The sequence below is a fragment of the Helianthus annuus genome, chromosome 13, assembly GCF_002127325.2.
Source record: "Helianthus annuus cultivar XRQ/B chromosome 13, HanXRQr2.0-SUNRISE, whole genome shotgun sequence".
NCBI classification, from domain to species: domain Eukaryota; kingdom Viridiplantae; phylum Streptophyta; class Magnoliopsida; order Asterales; family Asteraceae; genus Helianthus; species Helianthus annuus.
The window spans coordinates 76,553,126-76,563,655 of NC_035445.2; the positions used below are offsets into that span (position 1 = coordinate 76,553,126).

Consider the following 10,530-nt stretch of genomic DNA (forward strand, 5'->3'; position numbering starts at 1 on the left):
AGCCTCTCGTTGTGCAGCTAATATCCTTTCAATCAAGTTATTCCTTACCTCCATCCTCCTCGCATTGATTCGGATGGGTTTCATCCTTTCTTTCCGGCTCAGGGCGTCGGCGACTACATTCGCCTTGCCGGGATGGTACCTGATCTCACAATCATAATCATTCAAGGTCTCCATCCAACGGCGTTGCCTCATGTTTAGCTCCTTCTGATTGAACAAATGTTGAAGGCTTTTGTGATCTGAATAGATCACAAATTGATTCCATATAAATAATGCCTCCACAGTTTTAGTGCGAATACAACGGCACCCAGCTCCAAATCATGGGTGGTGTAATTCTTTTCATGCACCTTTAACTGTCGTGAAGCATAGGCAATCACTTTGCCTTTCTGCATGAGCACACACCCCATGCCTGTGTGTGACGCGTCGCAGTAAACTACGAACTCTTCGGTACCTTCTGGTAGCGTCAACACAGGAGCGTTGCTCAGCCTTTGTTTCAAAATATCAAAGGATTCTTGCTTCTTAGGGCCCCAAATAAACTTTTCCTTCTTCTTGGTTAGAGAAGTTAAAGGCGCAGCAATCCTTGAGAAATTCTCAATGAATCTCCGGTAGTATCCTGCCAATCCCAGGAAACTACGGATCTCTGTGGGCGTCTTTGGCTCTTGCCAATTCATGACCGCCTCTACCTTAGCGGGATCCACCTGGATACCACTTTCACTTACGACATGTCCAAGAAATTGGACTTCTCGTAGCCAGAATTCACATTTAGAGAATTTGGCATAGAGTTTCTCGCGATGCAGTAATTCGAGAATACATCGTAGGTGTTTCTCATGGTCGGCTTTATTCCTTGAATAGATAAGGATGTCGTCGATGAAAACGATGACAAATTTGTCCAAGTACGGCTTACAGACGCGATTCATGAGATCCATGAACGCAGCCGGTGCATTTGTGAGCCCAAAAGGCATCACTAGGAACTCGTAGTGACCGTAACGAGTCCTAAATGCTGTTTTGTGTACGTCTTCATCTCTGACCTTCAACTGATGGTAGCCCGACCTCAAGTCGATCTTTGAGAAATAGCTAGCCCCTTGCAATTGATCAAACAAGTCGTCGATCCTTGGCAATGGGTACCTATTCTTTATCGTGACTTTATTGAGTTCACGATAATCGATGCACAGACGCATCGATCCGTCCTTTTTCTTCACAAACAAGACAGGTGCTCCCCAGGGAGACGAACTAGGCTTGATGAATCCTTTTGCTAACAGTTCATCCAGCTGGGTTCTCAATTCCTTCATTTCAGTCGGTGCTAGCCTGTAGGGTGCTCTAGCAATGGGAGCTGCTCCAGGAATGATATCTATCCTGAATTCCACCTGCCTATCTGGTGGCAACCCAGGTAGGTCTTCAGGGAAAACTTCTGGATACTCCGAAATGACAGGAATGTCTTCTATCCTTGCTTTGGATTCTTCAATAATCACTTGTGCCATGTAGATGACACAACCTCTTTTTAAGCAACTCGAAGCTTTGAGCATGGTTACGTTCTCGGGCAACCCATACTGCGTATCCCCTCGAATGGTGAGCGATTCGCCAGTCGGGGTCTTTAGCACAATTTGTTTTCTATTGCAGACTATCTGGGCCTGATTGTGCGCTAACCAGTCCATGCCTAGAACGATGTCAAAACCAGCTAGATTAAAGGGAAGTAGAGATAGAGGAAAACAATGGTTCTTAATGGATATCATACATCCCTCTAATATAGTGGAGACGATTTCTACACTGCCGTCTGCTAGCTCTACTTCGTACTTTACATTTAGGGTTTTAATAGGCATGTTCAACAGTTTGCAAAATTTTTGGTCTACGAAGGATTTGTCAGCGCCTGAATCGAAAAGTACTCTTGCAAATATATTATTCACGAGAAAAGTACCTGTTATTACGTTGTCGTCTTGCAGGGCTTCCTTCACATCCATTTTGAAGACTCTAGCGTTGTTCTTTTTGGGTTCTTCAGTCTTCTTGGCGAACTTGGGGCAGTTGCTCCTGATGTGCCCCTTCTCACTACAGTTGTAGCAGGTTGCGTCCTTGATCTTCTTACAGTCCACAGTTTTGTGGTCTTTGGACTTGCACAGTCCACAAGCATACGTTTTTGACTGCGACTGTGAGTTCGACCCAAGCCTGCACTTCCCGAAGTGGAATTTCTGGCAGTTCTTGCATTTGGGCTTCTCTCCCGATTGTTGCCCATCCTTTCTTGACTCGCCCCCTCTCTTGCCATCACCGTCACGGTGTTTCTTTCCTGACCTTCGCGAGGTATCATCCTCACGCTTCCTCTTTTCGGCCTCTTTGTTCCTCTGCGATCGCAGTCGGACCGCGTCCATCGTGAGGGACAAAGAGAGGTCAGTCACAGACCTGAAGGTCGTTGGCCGAGAGGCCTTCACACTAGCCTTTATCGCGGGTTCTAACCCCCCGATAAAACGAGCAATTCTCCTTGGTTCCGGGGTGACTAGATAAGGAACCAAGCGAGACATCGTATTAAAGCTCGTCAAGTAGGCCTGGCAGTCCAGATTTGTCATCACCAATGACACAAAATCGGACTCTATCTTCTCCACCTCATGCTGAGGGCAGTAATTTTCCCTGATGAGAGAAACGAATTCCTCCCACGTCATGCTGTAAAGCACAACTTTTCCTGAGGCCTGAACCAGCGCCCTCCACCAAGCTAGGGCCTCGCCCTTAAATGACTGTGACACAAACTTCACTACATCCCTTTCAGCGCAGCCACTTGTATCCACAACTGTGTCCATCTCGTCCAACCATGTCATACACTCGACGGCACCCTTCTCCCCCGTAAAGTCTCGGGGTTTACAAGATACGAAATACTTGTATGTGCAGCCCCTGGCACGGAAAGCATCAGTATACTCCCGTTCGCGACGAACACTATTTTCGTTTGACGAGTGGTTGTCGTCGTCTTTCTTGGGCTTGGACGAGTGGTTATCGTCGTCCTTCTTAGGTTTGGATAGTGGTTTGCTGTGGGTTTTTGAGTGTGTCTTTGGCTTTGATGGTGGTTTGGAAACTGTTCTGCTTCGGGATTCTGTATATTATTGATCCAGAGCTGCTTGCACAGCATTGTCGACAAGAGCCTTGAGTTGAGCGCCCGTTAAATTTATTTGGGCATTATCATAATCATCTTCATTTGTATGACTACTTCCTCCATTTGGATTCGCCATAGTAGCTTGTATCTGCTGCAGAAGATAATGAAAATTCTATTTAGGAGTTTATCATTGAATTATCTTTTATGGCAATTCATTAACCATGGTATTGAAGACCATGTTTGGTTAATTTGTTACTTACTTTACATTTAGGATTTGAACATACTTATCCTAATTACAATTAATATTGCTAGTGGCATAAAAGCCTAGTCACGAGGACGTTATTATAATGTTAGCCGAGATTACAGAGAATCAAGGTCTGAAGGTTTGAACCGTAGTCCTTTCACTCCTTCTGACAGGGAGTCCTAAACCACCACTGTCCTTTGCCCTATTATGACAATATGTATGGCTCGTAGGCACTACATCACTTATGGATGTTTAACAAGTGATCATCTTTATTGATGATTTAACCCATGATTTATTATATCATTAATTTGGGCTTTGGAATCCTTTAAAGGATTCTTGTATAAGAATGACGTGTGTGACTTTATCGAATCACATCTGTCATGATTGTCAACATGCTTACAGAGGTTAACAGGGAATCAGAATCTTTTAATTAGGTCTTACCATCTTGGCCGGATCTTAAAAGACACCTGGCTAGTTTTCACTCTAAGATTCTTTATTTAGGCAGATCAAATTAAAAGGAATGTTTTGATTTATTTCATATATAGTGATAACAAAATGAAATTTATAATATAACATTCCAAAATTTTAATACGATTACACACCGCCCTAAACGGGACTTTTAAATAGTACATACCTACATAGAGGTTTTAAAATAAGTGACAAGTCCACGCAGGGACTAATACAAGATAAGTGTCCATGCAAGGACTAAAAGATAAGTCCACGTAGGGACTGAAATACGATAAATGTCCACGCAGGGACTTCTTTTAAAATAAACATTACATTAGAACATACATAAGGACTAATGGTCACGTTTCTTCTTCTTGCCCTTTAGTAGGTTTGCTAAGCCCTTGAGGAATCCTCGGTGGCTCTTACGTTCTTCCTCGAATTCTCTCTCCACACGGCTCAAACGGTGGAGTATTTCTTCTTGTTCGGGAGGAGAGAAACGTGGTTGTGGCGCCTGTTGCGGAACTGGAGGTCTGGGAGGTGTTGGATACCCATGAGCTGAGTAGTCCGGTGCTCCCATGTTCCCGTGAGCTCCGTCGGGATATCGTGTATTATACCTGGCCGACACCACATATGGGTCGCGCTCATAGTTGTAGTTGTAATGTGCTTGTGATGACGGTTTGAACGGGTTGTAAGCCGTTGGACCCGTGTACGCAGGTATTGGGTGGTCATACCCAAATGGTGGCGAAGTTGGTGCAGCTGGTGCGGAGTTCGCCTCCTGTACAGGACTTGAAGGTCCTTCTTCTTATAGTGGCGGGTAGTGGCTACTACTAGAGTGTCGAGGGGTGCTGAAGTGGAAATCCCCTCCTCCTCGTGTGGACATACGGGCATTTGTCCTCCTACGCCTTGGCGGATCAGGCATTACTGGCTGTGCCGGTGGCGGAGGTGGTGGCGTAACTGCCACGAAATGTGGATCCTCGGAGGGATCTCGCGGATGTTGCGGCTGTTGTGATGACTGTGGCGTATGGTACCACTCGTGTTGATTAAACAACGCCATGAAGCTATCTGGTCCCTGATAGGGTGCACCATGGAAGGATGACCCATCAGAGATTTCTATTGGGTGCGTGGGCGTACCACGAGCAGGTTCTGTCGGATCAGTATCCTCGTCCATATGATCTTCGGAGAAGTGGTCTTGTGGTCCTAACGGAACAAAGCCTGAAGGCTCCTGGATGTAGTCAGCTGGATTAAACTGACCTCTGAAGTATGGAGTAGGGTCGTCAAAATTTCGGTGTGATACCGAACGCTGTAGAGGTATGAAGGAGGGTTGCGGGTTGTTGGGGTCATTCTCGGAATTTGGCCCGAATGAGTGCCGGTATGATGGCGTTGAGCTATGCGAGGTGGAATGTCTCGCAGGTTCATAAAGGTCTCTTCGCCTTTGCGGTTCTTCACTCCTTGTGGTTGAAGGAGCTCGCGTATTTGAAGGTCCGGCTTCGTGATCGTGATGAGTAACGATCTCTCCTCTGCCTCTCCTTCCCCTTCCTCTTCCTCGGAATATCACTGGCGGCATATTTCCTGCTTTTTAAAACTTTAAATACCATAATAAAAAGGAAAAGACAAATTTGGAATAACAATTCGAATTTGTCCTATGTTCTTGTCTAGACTCAAGTATGTGCAATTGTGTCACTGAGATTAAACACATTAGGATAGTGTTTAATTCACTCAATGTTGGCTCTGATACCAACCTGTCACACCCCGATTTCCACGTGTATCACCGGTGGGCCCGGTGGGGGATTACCGTGACGTAGTTGGCAACAATATAGTCAAACCACAATATATAAATGCACAGCGGAAGCATAAAGATAAATATAATTCAACCATTTACTGTAATATCAAATGTATCACAAGGAGTTGAATAATATCCACAGGATGGATCAAAATAAATAAAAATATTGTTCAACAGATAGACATCAAGCTTGCGAGACTTCTTTAGATGCTAGGGAGCTATTACCAGCCAATTACGTGTAGTACCTGCACTTAATCTTTTTGGGAAAATATGTCAGTTTACACTGGTAAATACAATCAACTGACTCATTTTGTAAAATGATTAAAAATTGGTTTGGATGCACGTGGCATAAACATGTTTGTTTAACTTGGGAGAATTATTTAAAATTATAATCTTGTGAACGAATTACATGTTCCTTCTTTGCGTTCAGTAGCCCGGATCGTGCCGGGTTAAAGATCAATAGACACACCACATTGCGTAAAACCGAGGTGGGTAAACCATCGGCTACGTCTTTCAATAGTATAGACATCATACCGGGTGTACGCCTACACCCGGGTGTCGAGGTCGTGGCCATTTCGTAAAATGATGCCAAGGATATCCGGGACATGGTCATTAACCCCCCAAAGGCTTTTAAGTAACAAGACTGTTTAAATGAGCCGATCAAACTATTCAATTAACCACCTAAGCGATGGAATTATTTGATGCTCAATCAAGCGGTATTTTATATACCGTAACCCAAGCCCGTATAAGGGAAAATAAGTTAAAAGTATTTACCTTTGCAATGTATATTCCTTAATCAATTAAATCACTGATATCTTTTACTGGGGCTCCTTATTCTGGAACGAAGGTTTTAAAATAACCTATTAGACTCCTAACGGGTCTTTATATTAGCCGTAGCCTAGACCGGTTAGTTTCGAGGGATCGATACGGTTTAATCGCGTGAAAGGCGAAAACCGAGAATGGAGTGTGATTCTGACCCAACAAGTTCGGAGACTTGTTTTGTATGGGTTTAATATTCACACTCTGGATTTTGGGGTCAAAATGATATGGTTTGACCCGTATCGGCTAATTTATGTAAACTAGTTACATAAGTCGAACCGTGCGCGCAATAGGCGCAACGGGTAACCGTAGGAGTCCTACACTGTTTTCCTAAGTCAATATACTTTAAAGAGGTTGTGGTATCAGTAGGATACCTTCCATAATGCCCGTAACGAGTTTTAGTTCATTATACGCCCCGTAGGGGTTTTCCGGTCATTTTAAAGACTTTTAAAGGGATTTCTGAGTTCTACAGGAAACCTGAGTTTCCCGATCAGTTTAACAAGTCTAAAATATCTTATTTATTATTTAAAATCAGTAGCAACTGGAATCGGGTCAAAAGACCTTGTAGAACTCAAGTTTTGGCCGAAAAGGGCATATTCGGTATTTACCGAACCGTAGCCATAACCGCAGGTTATGAGCAGGTTAAAATTGATTAAAAATCTTTAAAAATCCCAAAATATTATTTTACTACAGTGGGTAAAAGTTTTGGTGACGAAATCTTGGTTTAGGTAGGCGTTATGCTAATTGCGCCGTTTATTTCAAAAGTTTCTTATAAATGCGCTAATTAGCATAATTCCCATTCTAGACCTCGGATTGGTGTGAAACTTTAGGGACATGCTTAGAATTTAGTAAGCAAGGTTATGATCCCTTCACGTGTCCGAAATACTCGTTTTATTTTAAAAAGGGCGTTACGGTAAACTTTTAAGTAATTAACGGAAATGCGTAAAAGACTCGGACAAACAACGAACCGGTCACAGAGGTTTATACCATCATGTAACCTGGTCCTAAGAGAGTCCTAAGGCATATCTACATTGCACTAAAACGGGTCAGAACTGAGGTCAAAGCAAAAGTCAAACTTTGCGACATTCGGCTCCGAACCGGGTCAATATATCAAATGGCTGAATCAAACGAGTTTCGACAAGTTTATATACTTAATATCATGTTTTATGATCATCAAAACATGTTTCATAGCATATACATTACAGATTATGCAAGATTCGCAAAAACGGCTTTCTGTTGACTTTTTAAGCATGCGTTTGACTCGACATTTGAACTAGTTAGTGTAACATCCGTCAAATTGGATTCCCAAAATCTGACCTGTTTTGAAATTTTGGATCCTAATCCTTGAAGCTCAGAAATTTTTCGTGAATTGAATAACCGTCGAAAGATTTTCTTTTAAATTTTTAATATAACTATCAATATGGTTATTTATTTATTAGTTTAATTAATTAAATTAATTAGATTTACAATTGAAAAGCTTTGTTCGTTTTATAAAAATAAACTGGTTAGATTTAAGTTAAACTTAGTTAGTTGTTAGGTTTTAATATTGGTTGTTTAAGTTATCTAAGTTAATAACTAAGTTAGCAAGTTAAATATACGAGGCTAGATTGCAAAACTTGACAATTAAAAATGAAAAAAAAATAATAATAAAATAAAATAAACCGTAGACCCTTGAGATCCCGACTCACCAAACAACTCAACCACCCCATTAAGCCTCTTTATGTGACATTTATTTCATCCATTCTTCTTTGATTGAAACTTTCTTTTTTTCTTTTTCTTTTTCTTTTTTTATTTTCATCCATCCCGTCCATTCTTATATAAACCATAGCAAAGATCCTTTATAACAAACTAAATCCTTTTCCTTAACTCACAGAACTCGACACCACCACAACATCATTTCCTACCACCCACACACTCGCCGAAATCTTGCCGGAGATGTGAAGCCGCCGCCAGAACACATCGAGCATTCACATCTCATGTTCGATACTCAAGCCTTGTAATCGTCACCGTCACTCAACCATAATCCTTCTCTGTTCGTCTACCCCGCCTCCTCGCAAACCCGCAACGGATATCACCTCGCAACACGCCGGAGAACGGAGAAGATGACTGGAAACCCACGGCGTTCCTTTACGTGTTCATGTGTTCTACATCGGAGACCTCGCCAGAACCGGGTTCGCGTCGGGCTTAACTGTTGGCCACGTTTCACGTCTGTCTCTTTTCCACCCAATAAACGCTACACCTAAAAGATGAAGCCGAGGCCGGAACTTGTATCGTCACCGGGGACTCACTCGTCTTGCGTTAGGTATAAATTTTCTTGTCCATTTTGATTTTCGTTTAGTCATCAGTCGATATTTACTTCATTCTAACTCTCTTATATTGTTTAAACAACAAAACATGTGAGTTTCACAACTCACAGTTTACGTATGTTTATTTATTTATTTTTTATTTTTTTTATAAGGAAGATGACAAAATGTTAATAAAATCAAGATCCTTGTTATGAAATTGTAAAGTTTACTACAACTGCCTTCATTCCATTGAATTCATTACTTATTTGTTACTACTGTTGGGTTTTTAGCAAAAGCAAAGGAAATAGTGGGATGGGTTTTCTTTGAGTTGGGTAAGTGTTATGGAAGAAGATGGTGTTACTGTTACTGTGTATACATATGAAATTAAAAAAAAAACATAAAATTTTCCAAACTATTATACCTTTTTTCCTTTTTATCTCTACTCAAAAATCTTTTTCCTAATATTATTTTCACAGATGTGTTATCCAACAAAATAATATCCAAAACAAATATTAACATTTTTTTTATGAAAGGAGAATTATTCTACTTGATTCAGTCATTAAGCCATTCAAATGAATAAATATCTATTTACTTTTATTATTAATGTTTTAAGTTTTGGTTTGATCCATGCGCCTCACGTGTCTGGCTAGAGTTTTCTTTTGTTTTTTTTTTACATATATATTCATTATTTTATCACAACACTCTTTTAATAAACAATTATTTTGTTAACACAATTTATTTACAATTGACTATCTATCAAAAATAACTTAATAAAAGTAAAACAATTTATTTAAAACCATATTTTTATAACTAATTAAGCAAAGTTTATTAATCAAATAAATCAATAATTCAACTTTATAACATAATTAGGCCCTTATAAATTAGAAATTGTTATTTAACTAGATCGTTATGTGGTATTTCAATATCTAGGATAATCGCTTTGCTCGTTCTCTTGGATTTTCTTAAATCTTTACTCGTGCGATAATTCAAGGGATTCTCATACGCAATCAAAGTGAGTATACTCGATCCCTTTTTGTTTTAAACACTTTTGGGATGCAACATGTATTCTATATCAAAAACACTTGACACTTGACACTCGAAACTTATTATAAACATACTCTATCCATTTAAACATGAAACATGAAACTTGTGATACTTGAGACTTTTATGCTATGTGAACGTTTAATCCCTGTGTGTAGTTCCGCCTTAACAATGGTAGCGCTATAGGGGTAATGCACCTCCCCGTTAGTCTTTGGGGCATTGTTAGGATGAGACATATAACTTCCCGTTAAACTTTGGGAAAGGCACTTAACGCATTGGAAACTTGGGCTATCACTTGGACTGCGTTAGCTAGCATGGTGAAACTTGTTATATGTTTGTGTGTTGGATATGAGTTTTTAAACTTTTAAACTATTATGTTATATATTCAAACTTGTATGCTCGCCAACATTTTTTTGTTGACATTATTTTAATACATGTTGCAGGTTGATAGACGCAGTGATCAAGAAAACAAGCTAGGATGAACCTAGAAACCTATCTAGAATAAGCAATGTCTTGAATTATTTTTGATAAAATTTTGTTATGTTTGAATCTTGTATGACATTTTAGTTATTTATGAAATTTGAATTTAAACTATATTGTCACAATAGTGTTATGATGCTTTTGAGCGATTTGTTCGTCTCATCCCGATGTTTCCGCCATCGGTTGGGGTGTGACAGTTAGAGTGGTGATCAGTGGGAACCCTTTTAGAGATTTATTACCCACATAAATACCAACACATAACCACTTTTGATTCGACAATTCACTGAACCATTTGTGAGTTATCGCAAAGTCAACCGTTAGTTACGACGGATTGACTTTTAGGCTAAACTAAGCAAAAACAAAGCCATAG

General features: G+C 40.5%; 1 long non-coding RNA gene across 1 annotated transcript; it reads left to right on the forward strand.

The window, feature by feature from the left end:
• The first annotated feature begins 8,152 nt into the window (after window positions 1-8,152).
• Window positions 8,153-10,285, forward strand: LOC118485647. The gene is made up of 3 exons (XR_004877219.1): window positions 8,153-8,656; window positions 9,570-9,651; window positions 10,124-10,285. It is a non-coding gene; the product is annotated as an uncharacterized LOC118485647 (long non-coding RNA).
• The last annotated feature ends 245 nt before the right edge of the window (window positions 10,286-10,530 follow it).